Source organism: Lissotriton vulgaris, chromosome 8 (assembly GCF_964263255.1).
Source record: "Lissotriton vulgaris chromosome 8, aLisVul1.2, whole genome shotgun sequence".
Taxonomy (NCBI): Eukaryota; Metazoa; Chordata; class Amphibia; order Caudata; family Salamandridae; genus Lissotriton; species Lissotriton vulgaris.
In genome coordinates this window covers 450784951-450805240 of record NC_141696.1, presented here as the reverse complement: position 1 = coordinate 450805240, position 20290 = coordinate 450784951, and the positions used below count along the sequence as shown (strand labels likewise).

The 20290-nt window shown below is 48.7% G+C and overlaps 1 protein-coding gene across 1 annotated transcript in view; it reads right to left on the bottom strand.

Moving 5' to 3' along the window:
* LOC147697160 (ATP-binding cassette sub-family C member 5-like) overlaps nt 1–20290 on the bottom strand; it is a 2119944-nt gene that overhangs the window by 12465 nt on the left and 2087189 nt on the right. The gene's annotated exons all lie outside the window — the stretch shown is intronic.

Genomic DNA, 20290 nt, shown 5'->3' with positions numbered 1-20290 from the left:
AACTGCAGCTAAAGCGGCGATAATGGGCATGATAATATGCCCTTGTGAATTCCCATAGAAGCCCAGGTTAACACCAGAACCTCGGCTTTTATGGAAATTCACAAAGGCATATTATCAAGCCCATTATCGCTGCTTTAGCGACAGTTTCCTGCCGATAAAAGAGGCGATAATGTATCGCCCTTTCTTGATAATATGGCCCAGAGACATTTCCTGAGGAAGGGCTAGTCCTTGTAGTGAAATTTGTGGGGAAATACTCAAAACAATTACATGGGCTGCCTCCATTTACCCTTAGTGGAACCCAGAAGACAGACTGTGATATTCTATATATTACTGTATCTATGGTTTAGTTGTGTTTAGCCCAATATATCTCTATGGTTGAGGGAGATCTAGATTCTAGAACTTGAGATAGAGAATGTCAAGTGTTCAATTAATGCTCGCTGTTGTCCTGTTTGGATGAGATTCTTTATGAGGAACAAACTTTACCTTGGAAACCATCATTCAAGACTAAAGATCCTTTTTGCAAATATTACACTGGTGTAGTCGGCAGCTCTTCATAAGAATCTCAACACAGGGAAACTATATTTCTAGTTAGACATTTCATCATTTCTAAAACTCGATTTTTAAAATAACAAAAGGAGAAGAGTTATATACAGTGAAATTATCTCTTGGGCATTGGCTTTTCGGCACATGCTCATCACTTCGATTTGAACTTATAAAAAATTAATTTTTTTGTGATTGGGAGCTTTCGATGTGCATAGCCTAATTTGTTCATCGACTAAATAGCTTCACCTATGATCTATACATAGTGTTAGCTAAGTCTGAACATGGTATGCCTAACTTTCTCATAAGACTTGGAATTGCTGAAAGAATAATATACATGTTTTATAAGCGGCTGTTTGTTGAAACCATTGCGTTTGTGGCAAGAGGAGTATAATTAATCTTTAATACTTTCTATTTGGTGAAGATATTATTGCGGAGCATACTACCAGATAACAGCGTTAAGAATTGTATAAGACAGATCTTGTGAAAATTGAGTTAAACGTATTGCTCGAAATATTTTACATCAACGGTTTTGGCCATTGTTTGAATCATCACTTTCCTCACGCTATGGATGCAATTTTATTCAACGTTTGAATTCTTACCTCGCATGGATGCATCTTTGTTGTCTTCCTTCTGAAGTCAGCGTGTGACGTGACTCGCAGTGCGCTAGAACTAACGTGTGGGTAATGACCTAACGCGCAGTGCGCAACACACGTACAACTTGGCGGCCATTTTAAGTGTTGCCAACTTCAACATTATGATCCTCTGGAGCTCTTTTTCATAATTACGAATTACTTTTTACGGTAAAGTGTTAACTTTACAGTTAGTTTCAGCACACGTTCATTTTGGGGTAACGTGGATTTATTCAAAGTCGGTCACAGTGCATGAAACATTTCTGAGTCATTGAAAATTGGACACTGTTAAATGTTCGTAAGACTCATACTCATACTTACATGTACTTAATTTTAAAAGCTCATGATTGGATTTACTGTGTGTAATGCCATTCGCTATTCAATTATTGAGGATTATAACATTTTGAGGAATTATACTGTGATACATAAGAAATATGTTTATGCCTTAAGTAAGTTTTAACAAATTTTGACTGAATATTATTTTATCTTTAATTTTAGGTTGTTTTAGTAAATATTCAGCTTAATTCCTATAACAATTTATTAGAATAGAACATGCAAAACGTAACTGCAGCACCGCTTTCTTTTTTTAAATCCGGGGGAGCCTTCAATTAAGAGGAAGAAATGGAAAAGCGTGTTCAAGCATTATGCTAAAGTGTGTGGTACTTTGCTTAGTGCAGAGGGGAAAACTGCTCTTTTGTTACATTGCCTTGGGTCTGAGGGGCAAGATGTATTTGATCATCTCCCAAATTTACCGGATACAGCAGCCAATAGTTTAAATGAGTATGAAATATGTATACGAAAACTTGATTTGCATTATCTTCCCAAGATTAGCACCGTTCTGGAAAGATATAACTTTGGAAAAAGGATACAAAGGGATGATGAAACTGTTGAATCATACGTACCAGATTTAAGGAAGTTAGATTCATCTTGTAAATTTGAGGGGCTTACTGATGAACACATTAGGGATCAGTTTATGTTGGGATGTAGCATAGATAAAGTGCGTGATGAACTATGGTTACGGGATGAGCCCACCCTCGAGGAAGTTATTTTCATTGCTAAGAGAGTTGAGCACTCACAAAAATGTGTAGCTAGGGGGCGTGGCTTAGATGGCGGCTTAGCAAGACATGTCCTTTGGAGGCTCCCCGTCCCCGATCCCCTGACCGGGCATAAAAGCGGACCACTTCGCCTCTGAGCCCCTGTGCCGACAGCCAAAGGCAAACAGGACACCCGCTGGGCGACTGGGGGCTCCGACGAGACTCGGGGCAGAGGAGTGAGCAGCGAGACGGCAGCGCCGGCCGAGGCAGTTCGGAGCCGCGAAAAGCAGTGACCCGGCTCCTGCATCGAAGGGAGCGTACGGGCCCCACACCACGACCACGAGACTGTGCTGCCGCACCTGAGGTTCCCCCGACTGGTGGGACGGTCCGGAGGCGGCGACCGCCGGAGTTCGCCGCGGGCCCCAAGGGGGCAGCCCGCGTAAGGAGGCGCCTACGGAGCCGGCGCCGGGAATCACCCGAGGCCCCGGCTTGCGCCTACCCGGCGGAGGTGCAGCGGCCACGGGCTGTACATAAAGGTGAGACAAACGGCGCAGCAGATTCAGAGGGCACCACTCCGGGGGACGAACACACGGGCCTCCAGCGCCCAGCAAGCCTGAGAGACGCCACAGGGGCCCGGGGACACAAGGTCACGCTTTGAGCTTTGAGCAGCACCGCCATAAGGCCTACCAGAGCTAGGCGCGAACAGGGGCCGTGGAGCCTCCTTTGCGGGAAAGCGAATGAGGCAGCCCTAGGACCGACAAAAGAGATCGGGGACGCTAATCGAGCCCCCGGGGAGGGCCCCGGGCCCCTAGCTGCGACAGAACAAGTGGCCCAAGCACCGAGAGCGCGAGTCACGCGCCACCACTGCCACACAGGGTCAATGCATTAGGAGAAGAAGACAAAAGGAGCTACTGGAGCCGCAGCGAACAGGAGGGGGATTTGAGGGCAACAGCCGAGACCCGGAGAGGGCCCCCGGGCGGACCACCACATCGAGGGCTGACTTGGAGGAGCTCGGCGATCCGCCAGCGGAGCACCAGGCGGGACAGGACTTTACAGCCGGGGAAGCGGCTCGGTGGGCACGACACAGGCCCACGGTGTTGAACGGAGACCAGGGGCCGTGGGGAAGAGTCGTGGCCGCGGGGACACGAAGGAGCGGGTTGCTTTAGAACGTCCCAGGACAGCACAACCCGGGACCCTGGGCCAAGGGGCACACAACCCTCATCGAGACGTAGCGCTACCCCAACACATCACCCCCCTCACCCCACTACACGCCCGCCATAAATAGACTGTTATCCCGCCAAGCAACGCGACACGACTGGGAGAAGGCCAGATCGGCAGGGGTGGAGAAGATGGCTTCTTCCAACCGCAAAGGGGGCCGCACCATACCCGAAATGCTGTCCAAAGGGTCGTCTAAGGCCGACAAAAGCCCTGACAAACCAGCTCAGGCGCCCCCCCTAAAAAGAAAGACTGCGATGAGGGGGAGGCCCCGGCGACCAAGACGTTCATGGAGGCCCTCTTCACCTCTCTTAAGGAAGACATCCAATCCCTCAGACAAGAAATGGCGAGGGACTATAAAGAACTTCGCCGGGATGTCGACGATCTTGGGGAGGGGGTAGCCGCGAATGAGCTCCCGGGACAAGCCAGAAGCGAAGAAGTAGAGCACTTGCAGCAAGAAATCATTAGGCTTAGCGAGCAACAAACAGATCTCCAATCCCACACAGAGGACCTCGAAAACCGCTCAATGGACAATAACATCCGGGTCCGAAATGTGCCGTCCAAAGCAGAGGGGGACGATATGGCAGGATACTTGCAAACCCTATTTTGAACAGTACTCGGCGAAAGCGAGGACTTTGAGATCCGTATTGATAGAGCCCACCGGGTGAGCCCAGCTCGCCGAGCTCAGGGCCCCCCGCCCGACATTCTGGCTTTCCTGCCCGACTACCCTCTCAAGGAACGCATACTGAAGGCGGCAAGCCTCAAACAGCCTCTTCGCTTTCAGGGACACGCTGTGGAACTATTCCAGGATCTATCAGCAATCACCCTACAAAAGCGGAGATCATTTAAAACAGCCACTGCCTTCCTCCGCAACGAAGGGGTCCCGTACTCTTGGGGGCACCCCTTTAGGCTGATTTTCAAATGGAACGGGTCCCTCCACCAGCTGCGATCCCTACGGGACACCTGCACCCTACTGGGCATTCCACACGAGGAGTGTGAGAAGTTGGCCTGGTATATTATGCTCACTAATTCTAGTGATCACTTTGTACCATGCCAAGCAACCCTTATGATGATTGGTTGTAATTCAACCTTGTAGACCAGTTATCCTAGTGGTAACGTGGACAAAGCAGTCTTAGGCTAAACTCTGAAAGGCATGTGAAGCCAGCTGTATTACCATACACAACCCCCTTGAATACCAAATGAAAGGACACCACACAGATATATATTGAAAATATATATTGATTTATTAACTATAAAATCCCCTGGACTCTTTATGAGCACAGAAGCACAAGCGTTAAATCACAAGACAGTTTAAAATACACCAAAGTTGCACAATATGGATGAGCCCTAGGGGCCACCTAAACCATATACTAAGAAAGTGGTATAAGAGATACCAATCAGAACAGGAACAGGTCTAGGGCCTTGGGAATCGCTGGAGCTATTCGAGACTAGCAGTGATTAAGTCGGGAAAGGCCCGCGGAACTCGGGTGCAGTGTCTAAAGTGCACACACTTTCCAATGTAAAGTCCATGGTGCGTAAAAAGTACAAAGGTAGTTAGTTTGGAACCTTCTGAGTGACCTAGAACGCTGAAACTTAAGACACAGGCCCTTGAGATGTGTACCAGTGTAGGAACACCGGCGGAGCTGAGTTACCTCACCCACAGGAAGCGGGTGCACAGGGTCGGAGTAGTGTCAGGTTTCGTCACGCTGGTCGATGGTGCTTGGAGCTGAAGATGCTGCAGGCGGCTCGATGTGAAGAGTTCCGGTGGATCCAAGGGTGGATCTGAAGTTGTGAAGATCTGAAAGCAGAGGGGACAATGTTCAAAGTCACTAGCCAGTGACTACCGTGGAACCAGATTGGAACCAGGCGATGTCGGCTGCAAACAGGCATTGAGGTGTAGCTTCTCTCTGCAGCCACGTGGACACCGGGGGTCAAGGACTTCCAGGAGTCGGTCACGAGCTGTCCCACGTAGGCTTCTCGCTGTTGGCGGTGTCGGCAACTTGATCGGAGCAAACAGGCCTTGGCTAATGCAAGCCATGCAGGAATCGAAAAATGCTTAACACTCGAACCAGCAAGGTCAGAGCGAGTGCTCCTTTTCACAGAAGCTTGGGCAAGTCTGGAGCAACCAGACCCGCAGTGTAGTTTGTCGGTTTTGTCGCCAAGATGGCCGCTGACCACGTGGCTAGTGGCCGGGATGGTGCGTCGAGTGGCACAATGCAAAAGGGCCCCACGCAGATCGTGGAGATGCTGGAGGGCTCTTCTTCGGTGCAAGGGCTGCTCGGTGGTGGGGGTTCTCAGTCCCCAAAGCACAACGTCGAGGATGCCTCGGTTGCTGCGCCATCAGCTTTTCGAGTGTCTTCCAAGAGGTCCGGTCCCACGTCACTCGGTGCCTCCACGGGTCCCTTCTTTGCAGGGACTGTGGATCGGGCTGTGAGAGGTCTGGGAGTCTGAGTCTTGTCAGGCTCTGGGCTCGGGCTCCGGCGGGAGGCAGCGGCAAAGCAGACGTCGAGTTGCTGGTTGGTGCCTGTGTTCACAGGGTGGCCACTCCTAGGCCACAAGGGAGATTCTCTTCAGTCTTCTGTGCAGCAGAATGTCGAAGTCCAGTCTTCTTCTTGTTTAAAGTTGATTTCAGGATGATCTGCTGTGCAATGGCACTGCTCCCACTCTTATTCCCAATCTGAGGGGTGGATCACCTACTAGGTCCCTCCTCTGGGGGGAACCAGGAAGGGGGGCGGTTACACCCCCTTTCCTTTGTCCAGCTCCTCGCCAGGCCTGGGTCTGGAAAGTCCCAGGACCGGTTTGGACTGGCTTAGGCACGGGGACACCTTGTGTGCCCCGGTCATGTCTGATTCTATTCAGCCCTGTCCTACCCAATACACAAAACCCTGTCTGGGGGGGTGCTCGCACCTCCCAAGGCAGGAAACCCTTTGTCCAAGCCTCCCTCGCTGGAAGGACTCCCAGCAGCAGGAGGTCAGACTCGTGTCTGTGGTGGCAGCATCCATTTTGTGATGCTGAGGCTCTGGTTAACTTTAACCGGGGTTAAGGCTACACACATGTCGTGTCCCTCTAGAAGGGTGGAATGCTATCCCCGTCGACAGAACTGTCGAGGGGATAGTATTCCAATTCGTATGACACCTTACTCGACATGTTTTGATAAAGCCAAACCAAAGATAGCATTTAACCGCGAGGATTATAATGCACTTAAGAGTATATGGTATGGCAATATCCCGGAACAGCTTAGGGAGTGGTTCCCGACAGCTGCAGACAGGCTCAGCTCATGCTAGAGCACCATCTCACATATTTCCAAGCACTCTGCCTCCAGGATTGATGAGGCCTTCCATAGGAGTGGCTGATAGGAACATATGTGTCCAGTTTAAGGGTAGATATAGGGATACTATACCTAAGCAAGAGGTGATTACACCAACTTGCCCCAGCTGAGTGATCAGCCAGTTGTGTCAAATATGGAGGCCAGGCCAGGGGTGGCACAATACATGCTGCAGCCCCTGGTAGGCCTTGGAAACACCTATGCCCTGGGTACCTAGGGTACACTGTTACAGGGGCCAACAAGGTGAACCAGTTCCAATTCGTAATGCACCTACAGTGCATTGGCAGTAATTTAGAGAGAGAACAGCAGGCTGTGGGTCTGATTAGCAGGCCCACAGCCACATTAAGTCATAAACCAGTGAAGCAAAAAGCAAAAATTTTGGGGGACCATAGGATAGCAGACCCTACTCTCCTAAATAACCCCCCCAAACGCAGGGACATTAGACTAACCTTGACCAGTTGTGTCTTCATGTTCTAAGTGGAAGTACCTGGAGAGACCATCTGCGTTGCCATGGTCAGTCCCTGGGTGGTGCTCCACTGTAAAGTCCATCCCCTGTAGGGAAATGGACCACCTGAGTAGTTTGGGGTTTTCACCCTTCATCTGATTAAGCCATAAGAGGGGCTTATGGTCGGTCTGAATCTTGAAGTGAGTGCCAAATAAGTGTGGTCTCAACTTCTTCAGGGCCCACACCATAGCAAAGGCCTCCCTCTCTATAGCTGACCAACGTTTCTCTCTGGGGGTCAGCCTTCTGCTAATAAAAGCAATGGGCTGGTCCTGGCCATCTACATTAAGCTCTGAAAGCACTGCTCCCACTCCCAACTCAGAAGCATCTGTTTGGACAATGAACTCTCTTGAGTAGTCAGGACTCTTCAGGATAGGTGCAGAGCACATGGCCTTCTTCAGGTCATCAAATGCCTTTTGACAGATTTCTGTCCACTGAACCTTTTTGGGCATCTTCTTGGATGTCAGATCATTAAGAGGAGTCACAATGGACCCATAGTTCTTAACAAACTTCCTGTAGTACCCAGTCAGGCCCAAGAAAGCTCTGACCTGAGTCTGGGTAGTTGGAGGGGACCAGTCCTTGATGGTCTGGATCTTACTCTCCAGTGGTTGAACTTGGCCTCCACCTACAAGGTGGCCCAGGTATACCACCTTGCTCTGCCCTATCTGGCACTTTGTTGCCTTGATAGTGAGGCCTGCCTTCTGCAGAGCCTCAAGCACTTCCTTCAGGTGGACCAGGTGATCCTCCCAGGTGGATCTAAAGACAGCAATATCATCCAGATAAGCTGCACAAAAGTCATCCAACCCAGTGAGGACTTGATTCACCAACCTTTGGAAGGTGGCAGCTGCATTTTTCAAACCAAAGGGCATTACCACAAATTGATAATACCCACTAGAGGTAGAAAATGCTGTCTTGGCTTTAGACTCCTCAGCTAACCTGATTCGCCAGTAGCCAGCTGTCAAGTCAAATGTGCTCAAATATTTGGCAGAAGCCAACTTGTCAATGAGCTCATCTGCCATTGGAATAGGGTGTGCATCTGTCCTGGTGACAGCATTGAGTCCTCTGTAATCCACACAGAACCTCATCTCTCTCTTGCCATCTTTGGTGTGAGGTTTGGGGACCAGAACCACTGGGCTAGCCCAGGGGCTCTCTGAAGGCTCAATGACACCTAATTCCAGCATCTTTTGCACCTCAGTCTTTATACAGTCCCTGACGTGGTCAGGTTGCCTGTAAATCCTGCTCTTTACAGGAAGACTGTCACCAGTGTCCACCACATGGGTACACCAGTTAGTCTGACTGGGTGTCAATGAGAACATATGACTGTATGCCTGTAGAACTTGTCTACAGTCATTTTGCTGATGTTCAGTGAGGCTGCCACCTAAGGCCACACCATCAACTGAGCCATCCTCAGGGTTCTGAGTGAACAGGTCTGGGAGAGGGTCACTCTCTTCCTCCTGTCCCTCATCTGTAGCCATGAGCAAGCCCATGTCTTCCCTGTTGACATATGCCTTTAGTCTGTTAACATGGAGCACCCTGTGGGGGCTCCTGGGAGTTCCTAGGTCCACCAAGTAGGTAACCTCTCCCTTCTTTTCCCTTTTGTATGGGGTCCAGACCATTTGTCTTGGAGTGCTGCTGGGGCCACTGGCTCCAACACCCATACCTTCTGTCCAGGCTGAAACTCAACAAGGACAGCCTTTTGGTCATGCCAAGCTTTCTGTAATTCTTGGCTAGCCTCAAGGTTTTTGGATGCCTTTTCCATGTACTCTGCCATCCTGGAGCGGAGACCAAGTACATAGTCCACTATGTCTTGCTTAGGCTTTTTGAGAGATAACTCCCATCCTTCCTTCACTAGACACAGGGGTCCTCTTACAGGGTGCCCAAACAACAATTCAAAGGGGCTGAAGCCAACCCCCTTTTGAGGGACCTCTCTGTAAGCAAACAAAAGGCAGGGCAGTAGGATGTCCCATCTTCGCCTGAGCTTTTCAGGTACTCCTTTGATCATGCCCTTTAGGGTCTTGTTAAATCTCTCAACAAGCCCATTACATTGTGGATGATAAGGAGTGGTGAACTTGTAGTTGACACCACATTCCTTCCACATAGCTGTCAAATATCCTGACATGAAGTTGGCACCTCTGTCAGATATTACCTCCTTAGGAAACCCCACTCTGGAGAAAACTCCAAGTAAGGCCCTGGCCACAACAGGAGCTGTTGTGGTCCTAAGTGGAATTGCCTCTGGGTACCTGGTGGCATGGTCCACCACCACCAGTATGAATCTGTGCCCAGATGCTGTAGGGGGATCCATTGGACCCACAATATCAATCCCCACTCTTTCAAAGGGAACCCCCACCATAGGTAGTGGTATTAGGGGGGCCTTTGTTGTTCCACCTGCTTTACCACTGGCTTGGCAGGTTTCACAGGAGCGACAAAACTCCTTGGTGTCTTCAGACATGTGAGGCCAGTGAAAGTGAGGGACAAGCCTGTCCCAGGTCTTATTCTGGCCTAAGTGTCCTGCTAAAGGAATATCATGGGCCAAGGTGAGAAGGAAACCCCTAAATTGCAGAGGTATAACCAACCTCCTGGTTGCACCAGGCTTGGGGTCTCTACCCTCTGTGTAAAGGAGTCCTTCATCCCAATAAACTTTATGGGCACCTTGAGCATTCCCAGCAGCCTCAGCAGCAGCCTGCTGTCTGAGGGGTTCAAGAGAAGGACAGGTTAACTGAGCCTGCCCCAAGTCTGCCCTAGAAGGCCCCCCTGTCCCCAGAAACTCAACCTGGTCAGGTTCAAGTTCTTCAGAGACAGTTCCTTCAGGGGTCTCAAGACCGGCTTCCTGTGAAGCTTGATCCTCACTTGTAGGCAGTTGGGAAGGCACAGCCTTAACCCTCCTGTTCTTCTTCTTGGAAGGTGCTTGGTCCATTGTTCCAGGATCCAAGACCTGAGGTTCAGAGAGGCACTTTTTGGCCTGTGACCTGGTCAAAGCAAGGACATGTGATGATATCCCTAACATCTCTGTATGAGTCCTGTACTCAACTTCTGACCATAGAGAGTTCTCCAGGTCATTGCCCAACAAACATTCAACTGGGAGATCAGCACTAACCACAACTCTTTTTAGGCCAGTTACCCCTCCCCAGGAAAAGTTAACAAGTGCCACACTATGTGTAGTAGTGACATTGCTGGCATTGGTCACCAGGTAAGTGTCACCTGGCAGGTATTGTCCAGGGTCCACAAAGTTAGGTGTCACCATTGTGACACTGGCACATGTGTCCCTGTAAGCTTGAGCCACTTTGTTATTAATCAAAGGCATCTGTCTGTGTCGTAATTGGCATGGCCGCGTTAGCGATTAGCTGAAACTACACGTTGTCCTCCTTAACTTGGCTATATATGAAAACGCCATTTTGAATGTTGCGGCGGCCATCTTAGACCATAAGCGGCCTCGTGGCCGGCGTGCCCTTTAGTCCGTTGTCCGTACCACTGACCACTTCAGTCTGCCCAGCAACAGGCTATTTTTAGTACTGGTCAAGCTTGCACATGCGCAGTCCCAACTGACCAGTTAGCCTTCAGGAATGTGCGCCAAACTGACCAGCGGAGTTGTGCCCCCTCCAATGAGCTGGCTGTGTTCCAAAACATGACCATATATGTACCTAAATGTGTTCTAAACCTGTGCCGCCTATCTTTTATTGCCCCAAAACTGTATATAAATCGGAGTCACACCAGTGTTCGGTGTGATACCTCTTGCATTACCGAAGGGTGCTGTTTGAGTGTACCACCACCCCATGGGGCCTTAATAAACTTGTTCTTTGCCTTTTACAGTTTCCGTGCCAACAGTTCTTGAGTGTAAGTGGGTTATCTTCGGAGCATGTAGGCCTTGGGAACCCTGATTACTTCAAATTGGCGACCACGACCAGGGACTCATCGGCGACTCGGATGCCCGAAGGAGAGGTCGTGACAAAGGCTTGGAAACTCGCCATGGACGCGCGCTGCCACTGAGTGACCCGAGTCTTGGCTCCCACAGTGCTTCTTCCTTTCCTTCCGATCTGACCTTCCAGGTGGCGCCGGTCTCCGACTGAGTTTTCGAGTGTCGGCGTTGCTGGGAAAGTGCCGTTTGGCTGATTTGATTACAAGACCTTGGCAGTTGGAATCTGGACATTTGAGAATTTGGGTAAGATTTGTGTTCGGTAAGGTAGTCTTCGGACGCTTACTGAAGTTCTATGATTTGTGATCGGTAAGGTAGTCCTCGGACGCTTGCCGAAGTCCTACGATCTACGTTTTGATTTGAGTTAGCTAACGTTGTGACTTTGTGATCTTTGAACTTATATGTGTAGTGCACTTCACATAGGCAGGCATGTAGAGATGTTTCTCTAACTTTGTTTTTTTCCCCTGAGCGGCACATTTGTGTGAAGTACTGTAAGTGCCATTTTGTACGGTGTCACGCTTTCGTGATACTTTTTGAACATGCCTGTTTTCAGCACACTCCGAGGGATGTGCTGTCTTGGAAATGGTACCACAATTAGGTTAGCGGAAGCACAGCCGGCTCCCCCAGAAGGAACACCAAACCGTGAGATGTACATAAAATTTGGCCTTCCCCCTATTATGTACAGCAAATTATGGCATAAGTACACCAAGTCTGATCCCGAATTGCAATGGCCTCTACATGGGTCGTTCGATTTACGAAAAGTACAGTTTGTGGAGCAATGTTTGTTTCAACGCAGGTCTAGACAAAACATGTTTGATTGTGTGCGAATGTGGGAGAAAGCGGTGCGTGAGCGAATGAAGCGTGAAGTTGCCTTGGCGGACAAAGAGCAGCGCAAGGCGGCTCGGGATAAGGCTTTACAGCTTGAGGAAAAGGAGGCTCAGGAGAAGAAAGAGAGGGAGGAACGGGAACGTAAATTGCAAACGACTGGTCAATTTCCTATTCGCCGACCGCTTTATCCTGTCCTTAATAATGAAACTGATGATTTTTCATTGCTAGATCGGTCACCGCCTCCGTACGTTTCGCCAACGGCTCCAGTTGAAGATTCGGGAGATGATGGGCAGGATAAGTCGGAACAGAAGGGTATATCCGCTCTCAGGTTCTCTGCGGAGAGGTCTGCACATTTACGTAGTTGGGCTCGTAAAGTGAATAAGAAATGTGTTTCTCAGGATGAGGTGATTGCGGAGAAGCGTAAATGGTCGGATCTTGAATTAATGTATTTTTTGTCTAGTTTGGCGGATGAAGTTGTTACCGCGTATCGTGAACTTTCAGACACGTTAGAATCTAAATCTGTGTCAGTGCATCGTGAGAATTTGGATAAAGGTTTATTTGCTCTTTCAGATGTTGATGACCTTTTCAAGCAACTGATCCAGCTGCGGGATGAAACGACCAGATTGCGGGAGGAGCGAAAGAGGAGGCAAAAGGAGGCTGAGTCGGAGCCTGACGAGCAGATTAAACAGTGTTCTCTCCGGGGTTCAGATAAGAGTTCTGCATTGCATGTTATGCCTATGCGTGAAGCTGCACCTTTGTATGTCCCTCCTAAAGGGCTAGGTACAGATGAGGATAAATTGTCGAAGGATGCGAAGGGGTATTTTGTATACAATTGGGTGTACACGCCCTGGAATAGAGCAGATGTTATGGCATTGAAAAATTCTCTACCTGACCTTCGGAAAAATCCGGCGGCATTTTATGAAGGGGTGGAAGGGGCTATTTCGTCTTGTGTGATGACTCTTGTTGATATAGATTTGTTCTTTGGGCTAATTCTACCACCTGATATGTGGAGGCAAATTCGTAAAAATAATGATGAAACAATATTGGGGGGGACATGGAAAGAAATAAATGCTGCCGATTTAGATAGGGAACCGGCATGTAAGCCTTGTCAGCTAATTCTAGATCTTCCGGCAGCTATCTTGATTAAATTAAAGACGCTTGTTCCCTCTAAAAAGATCGATTGGACTATGTTAACTTCGTGCAAACAGAAACCCGATGAAACGGTTTCAGATTTCTTTACACGTTTCGAGGAGGCATTCCATGATTACAGTGGTCAATCTTTAACAGACGATACGGGTCGGCATTTGTTTGTAGATAAGTATGTGGCTAATCTCCTTCCGGAGATTGCAAGACGATTGAAATCGAGTGAAAGTTCCTGGGCCACGGCGACCCCTGCGTCTTTGTTAACTATGGCTCAGTACTATGAGCGGCAGGAATTGGAGGCTAAAGAAAGTGTTGAGAAAAAGGCGAAAGAATTGAAAACGAAGGTGATGTTGGCGCAGGTTCGGGGAACACAGGGCAGAGGGAATGATAGAGGTAGACGAGGTGGAGGGAATACGTCGTATGGTCGTACGGATATAGCGGAGGATCAGTGTGCTTATTGTAAGGAGTTTGGGCATTGGGCTGATGATTGTCCGGTACTTCGTGAGCAGCGTAGTCAGCGTGGTCGAGGAGGTGGTAGGTCGAGAGGAGGTTATACGGGAGCGAGAGGTGGCGGAAATGATCGTAGAAGAGTTGAGGAGAGGGGCCGTGGCCAGGATGAGCGAAACACGTTTGATAGACGAAATCAATATCAGATTTCAGGGGGTGAGAATGTGGAGCACCAGGATTATGTGCATGCATAGGACTGCGTAGGATGGGATAAGGAATCAATTGAAGTTCCGGTAGATCAGCAGGGGCCATATGTAACAGCGGGTATTCTGGGTTCTACTGATCAATTTCTAGTCGACACAGGAGCTACACGTAGCGCTTTGTCGAAAAACTTGGTTCCGAGGGCTCCCCTGTCTGGCGAAATGATTACATGTGTAGGGTTCGATGGCACGCCCTCCCCTAGCCCATTGTCAAAGCCCCTTGCACTATGTCTTGACAAATTTTTCAGTTTTGGTCAATTTTTGTTATCACCCCATACACCAGATAATATCCTGGGGATTGATTTGCTTAAATATTTTCGAGCAACGATACGGTGCGCTCCTGAGGGAGTGCGGGTTATCCTGAATGACAATTATCCTGACCCCGACAGGTTTTACACTATCTTAGACATTCCAGCTTTGGCCTCTCTACCGCATACGCTATGGGCGACCTCAGATACGGATGTGGGAGAGATGCGTATTCCACCAATACACATTACTGTTAAGGAGGGGGCCCCTCTACCACGAGTGCCACAGTATAAGATTTCGAGAGAAGGTGAAATTGCATTGACACATATTGTTCAGGATTTAATTTCTGCAGGGGTTGTGGAGCAGGTCCCTTATAATGTTTGCAACAGTCCTATTCTTCCGATCCTTAAGAGAGATACTGACGACAAAGTCTATCGCTTTATTATTGACTTGAGAGAGATCAACAAAATTGTCATTCCCCAATACCCGGTGGTGTCCGATATTACGACTTTGCTTACATTGGTCCCACCCACGGCCACAACGTTTAGTGTAATCGATTTGAAAAACGCGTTCTTTTCCATCCCTGTTCATCCTGATAGCAGATACTTGTTTGGCTTCACGTTAAATAATAAATCGTATAGATTTTGTCGTGTTCCCCAAGGTTATACTGAAAGCCCTAGCATCTACAGCCAGGCTTTGAAGAGACAGCTAGATTCCTTTAAATTGCAGACTGGCGTTGCTCTCATCCAGTACGTGGATGACCTTCTGCTTGCTGCTGACTCTTATGCACAATGAGAAGAAAGTACACTTGCGTTGCTTTCCTTTTCTGCACAGAACAATCATAAGGTTTCGAAGAAAAAGCTTCAATACTGTAGACCTCAGGTGACCTACCTCGGTCATCTGTTGTCTAAGGAGGGGCGTGCATTAACATCTGATCGGATTCAAGCAATTCTAGACACACCAGTCCCCCGCACGCAGAGAGATGTACGTGCCTTCATAGGGTTGACATCCTTTTGTAGACAGTGGATCATGGGTTTTTCACACATCATAAAACCCTTGCTAGCGTTATTGTCCAAAACTACACCAATGCCTCTTGAATGGACAGATGAATGTCAGAAGGCTTTTGAACAGTTGAGGCAGGCCCTTTGTTCCGCACCCGTGTTAGGCACACCAGACTACACGAAACTTTTCACATTGTACGTGCACGAGAATGATGGGTGTGCGTTGTCAGTGTTAGTGCAAATACACGGGGATAAGCAGAGACCATGTGCATACTTCTCTGCTATTCTTGATCCTGTAGCACGAGGGTTGCCTGGGTGTTTTTGAGCGGTAGCAGCAACGGCAGTAGCCATACGACAGAGTGAGGGAATAGTGTTATCGCACAAACTGCTGGTGCTAGTTCCTCACGCAGTAGATGCTCTGCTAAACCAAACAAAGACCCAATACCTCACGAGTGCACGGCTAACAGGATATGAGCTGACACTTTTGGCGCCACATATTACACTGAAAAGATGCGCTACTCTGAACCCTGCCACTTTATTGCCCTATCCGGCCGAGGAGGGTCAGGAAGAAAAACATCACGATTGTGTTTTCCTGACCGAGGAACAGACAAAGGGTCGTGTCGACTTACAGGATATGCCACTTCCAGATGTGGATGGGGAACTGTGGGTTGATGGATCATGTTTAAGGCTGCCAGATGGTACGACTTCCGCAGCCTATGCGATCACGACACTTAAGACAGTGGTAGGAACAGCTAGGATACCACAGAAATCGGCTCAGGCAGCAGAGCTGATAGCCTTAACAAGAGCCTGCGAATTGAGTGCTGTTCTATGTGTGAACATATACACAGACAGCCGGTACGCCTTCGGAGTGGCACATGACTTCGGGCTACTCTGGAGAGAGCGTGGGTTTTTGACATCTCACGGAGAACACATTATGCACGGAGAGCTAGTGCGTGATCTCCTAAACGCGTTGCTTGGCCCAAAGAAAGTAGCGATAGTAAAATGCAGCGCCCACAAAAAGATCACGGATAAAGTGGGCCAAGGAAATGCCTTCGCAGACAGCATAGCGAGACAAACGGCTATGTCCCGAACTAGCTCCCCCATGTATGTGATACAATCGCAGGCTGAGCGATGGAGTGATGCTAGAGCAGAAATATTGGATATTCAAAAATCAGCTACTGAATCTGAACTTGCGGCATGGGCAGCAGATGGGGTACTAGATGACGAGGGTTGTTGGAGAAGCAAAGACATGGAGAAATGGAAATTGCCTGCGGCTTACTTGCAGGCGATGGTCCAGATGACACATGGACTGGCGCATGTCGGAGCTCTTGCAATCACTCGATTGTTAACACGAGTCTGGGAACATCCTGAGATTGCTAATACTGCGAAGAGAGTAGTGCAGACCTGCCTGGTTTGTTTACAACACAATCCTGGAAAGGAGACCCATACTCCGAAAGGAGGGTTCGTTCCGCCTTCTGCACCATTTGAGGTACTCCAAATGGATTACATCCAACTCGAGCGCTGCAACAACCTGAAGTACGTCCTAGTGGTGGTATGCGCCTTTAGCAAATGGGTTGAGGCCTTCCCCACGAAAGACAACACGGCTCTGACAACAGCTAAGGTGTTGCTTAAGGAATTCTTTCCTCGCTTTGGAGTTTGCAAATTCCTGTGGAGCGATAATGGGCCTCATTTTGTTGGAAAGATTGTGGAGTATGTACTGAAGGGGTTAGGGATTCAGCAGAAGTTCCACGCTGTATTCCACCCTCAGTCGGCAGGTCTGGTTGAGCGGTACAATGCTACGTTGAAACTTAAACTGGCCAAAATTGTGGCATCCACATCGTTGAAGTGGCCAGATGCTTTGCCGCTAGCACTGCTCTCTCTTAGATCAGTACCCCATTCACGAACTGGCCTTACACCCTACGAGGTGGTGTTTGGGCGCCCCATGAATATCTGGGGGGCGCCCAAGCCGCGATTAATACATGATGTGCCTTGTGTTATGATGAACGACTATTTGGCACGATTAACAAATGATTTACTTTCTATTCATCAACAGGTTCGAGAAGCGCTCCCTGACAACTCTACTGGAGAGGGCCATGATCTCCGCCCTGGTGATCATGTGATGATCCGGTCGTTTGAGAGAGCGAGCAGTCTGGAGCCCAGGTGGAAGGGCCCCGAACAGGTCCTCCTTGCAACCCGAACCGCTGTACGAGTGACCAACAGGAAGCGGTGGGTGCATTCGACACACTGCCGCCGTGTCTCTCCGGATCTGGTGACTCCTGCTGTGCTGACTGACTACAAAGAGATTCTGGAGAAAGAAAAGAGCCCAGCTGTGACGTCGGCCGAAGTTGAGGGAGCCTTCCCGGACCACGCTGTTGCCGGACGAGAGCACTACAACCTGCGTCCCCGATAAGAAGATTTTTTGAGTTTTTTTTACATGACTGGTTGGTTACCGCTCCAGGTTTGTGAAACGGAAACCGGGAATTCCAAGGGGGGGGGATCAGTTTTGCCAGTGTAGCGACACCCGTCTTGGCCCGGAGAAGAAAACAACGGCTACCTCGGAGTTCAGCACCGCATTTTTCTTTTTTTAGGTATACACGCACGTGTATCTGAGACTCTGTGAACAATTTGTACTATTTGAGACTTTGCACGAACATTCCTGAACTATGGCATCAACGGCAGCACGAGACAAACGAATATTAGGCGCCATTCTCTTTGTTCTGACTATTGTGGTGATAGCTGTAATAGCCTGGGTAGTTGAACTTGTGGTGCCTGCCCGCGAACATTTGCTGCCGACTACCCCGGCTCCATCTGAACATTTTCATTTTACATTACCCTACCATGAAGAACGACATCGGCAAACTTATCTGAATAACAGTTTTATTCAGATTCTTCATCACACGCATAATATGACCAATACTTCGAATTGCTGGGTGTGTGGGATGTTGCCGGGGCACCAGAAGAGAGGGGGCAACCCACTCATTCCACTCCCGTTTTCGCATAATGGATCGTGCAATGCCTGGTACACCCTCCTCTTTACTTTGAGATGGCCAACCAAAGGGGGGGTGCTTTTCCGTTTGAATAAAGTATGCTCCCATGACAAGGATGGGTTTCCACGGGCTGAGGGTACCCGATTTGAATGGGAAGAGTACAGGCCCGACAACGTGTCTGCCCCGCGTGTGTACAGCAATCAAAGAAGTATTAATGTATCCAGCTCACATGTCATTAATGTCATTGCTACTAAAGCCGATTTGTGTATTAGGAATAAAGGTTCGATTGCGGTGGGGAAAAGTGAATGTAACACCACTCTTACTTTTGATAGCCCGAATGGCATCTCATTTGTAGCATCTCGAAACACGTATTTTATTTGTGGAACGAAGGGTTATCATCAGCTTCCATTGGGATGGTTGGGCACGTGCTATGTATCGTTTGTGCTACCTCCTGTATTCATTGCCCCACCAATGTATCACAATGATTATACCTTGTATCATGATTTTGTCCTGAATAGGGTTAAGCGGACTGTTGTTCTGGATGACATAGACCAGACTGATACTGCCTTGCAACAGTATGTGGACTTTAATTTGGGACTATTTTCCTTCGTGGGGGCTGCGTTGAACAGCCGGAAAATAAGACGATTGACACGTGTTGTCGAGGCTGTAGCGAATGACACTGCCATTGCCCTAGGAAACATCACTGAGGAACTACAGATTTCTAGAATAGTTACGCTCCAAAATAGGATGGTGCTGGATGTAGTTTTGGCTGACATTAGGGGGGCATGCATGATTATCGGAAGTAGCTGCTGTGTGTACATACCGGACAATTCTCCATCTGTTTATGATGCCATATCAAAGCTCCACAAAATCGCAGCTGAGATACATCCGGACAATGGAACTTGGACACTTTCAGGATGGTTCTGGTCAATGCTTACTACTCGGGGGCTGGAAACTGTTGACGATTCTATGTATAATCGTGGGGGCAATGTTTTTTATATGCCTATGTATTCAATGTGGCCCAGCCTTATGTTCCATGTGCCTATCAGCTTGCATACCATCAAGACGAGCTCTTGCTCATGACAAAATAATGCTTCATAAGGAAGTAACACAGATAATGTCAATAGACATCGAGGACGAACATCCTGATTATGTTCACTATGAGGTAGATTCAGCTAAACGCTAAAAGGGTCGTCTGTCGTAATTGGCATGGCCGCGTTAGCGATTAGCTGAAACTACACGTTGTCCTCCTTAACTTGGCTATATATGAAAACGCCATTTTGAATGTTGCGGCGGCCATCTTAGACCATAAGCGGCCTCGTGGCCGGCGTGCCCTTTAGTCCGTTGTCCGTACCACTGACCACTTCAGTCTGCCCAGCAACAGGCTATTTTTAGTACTGGTCAAGCTTGCACATGCGCAGTCCCAACTGACCAGTTAGCCTTCAGGAATGTGCGCCAAACTGACCAGCGGAGTTGTGCCCCCTCCAATGAGCTGGCTGTGTTCCAAAACATGACCATATATGTACCTAAATGTGTTCTAAACCTGTGCCGCCTATCTTTTATTGCCCCAAAACTGTATATAAATCGGGGTCACACCAGTGTTCGGTGTGATACCTCTTGCATTACCGAAGGGTGCTGTTTGAGTGTACCACCACCCCATGGGGTCTTAATAAACTTGTTCTTTGCCTTTTACAGTTTCCGTGCCAACAGTTCTTGAGTGTAAGTGGGTTATCTTCGGAGCATGTAGGCCTTGGGAACCCTGATTACTTCATCTGTATTTGGCCAGGTTACTGGGACTGATGTCAGGGGTCAAATCTATGTCCCCTTCACAAATCAGAACAGCCTGTGTAAGGAATCTGACTAGGTCAGAATCTCCTTCAGTTCCCAAGGTGATACCCACTACCCCCTTGGCTTGTGGACCAGCACTGCTAGCTGTACTAGTGGGTGCAGTTGCCTTAGGGGCTGCAGTGCTGGGGGCTCCACCCTTTTTACACTCACTTGTCCAGTGAGAGGTGTTTTTACAAGTTTTTCAACAGGGTTTCTTCTGACCTTCTTTCTTCTTTTTCTTGGAAGTTTGGGACCCACCCTCTGTTTCAGTTTGGGGCCCTGTTGAAGACTTCTGGTCTTTAGATTTCTGCTTCCCACCCTTCTGGTCTGTTTTCTTCTGGTCACCACCCTGGTTCTGGTTCTGGTTCTTTTGCTTAACTCTGGTTCTTACCC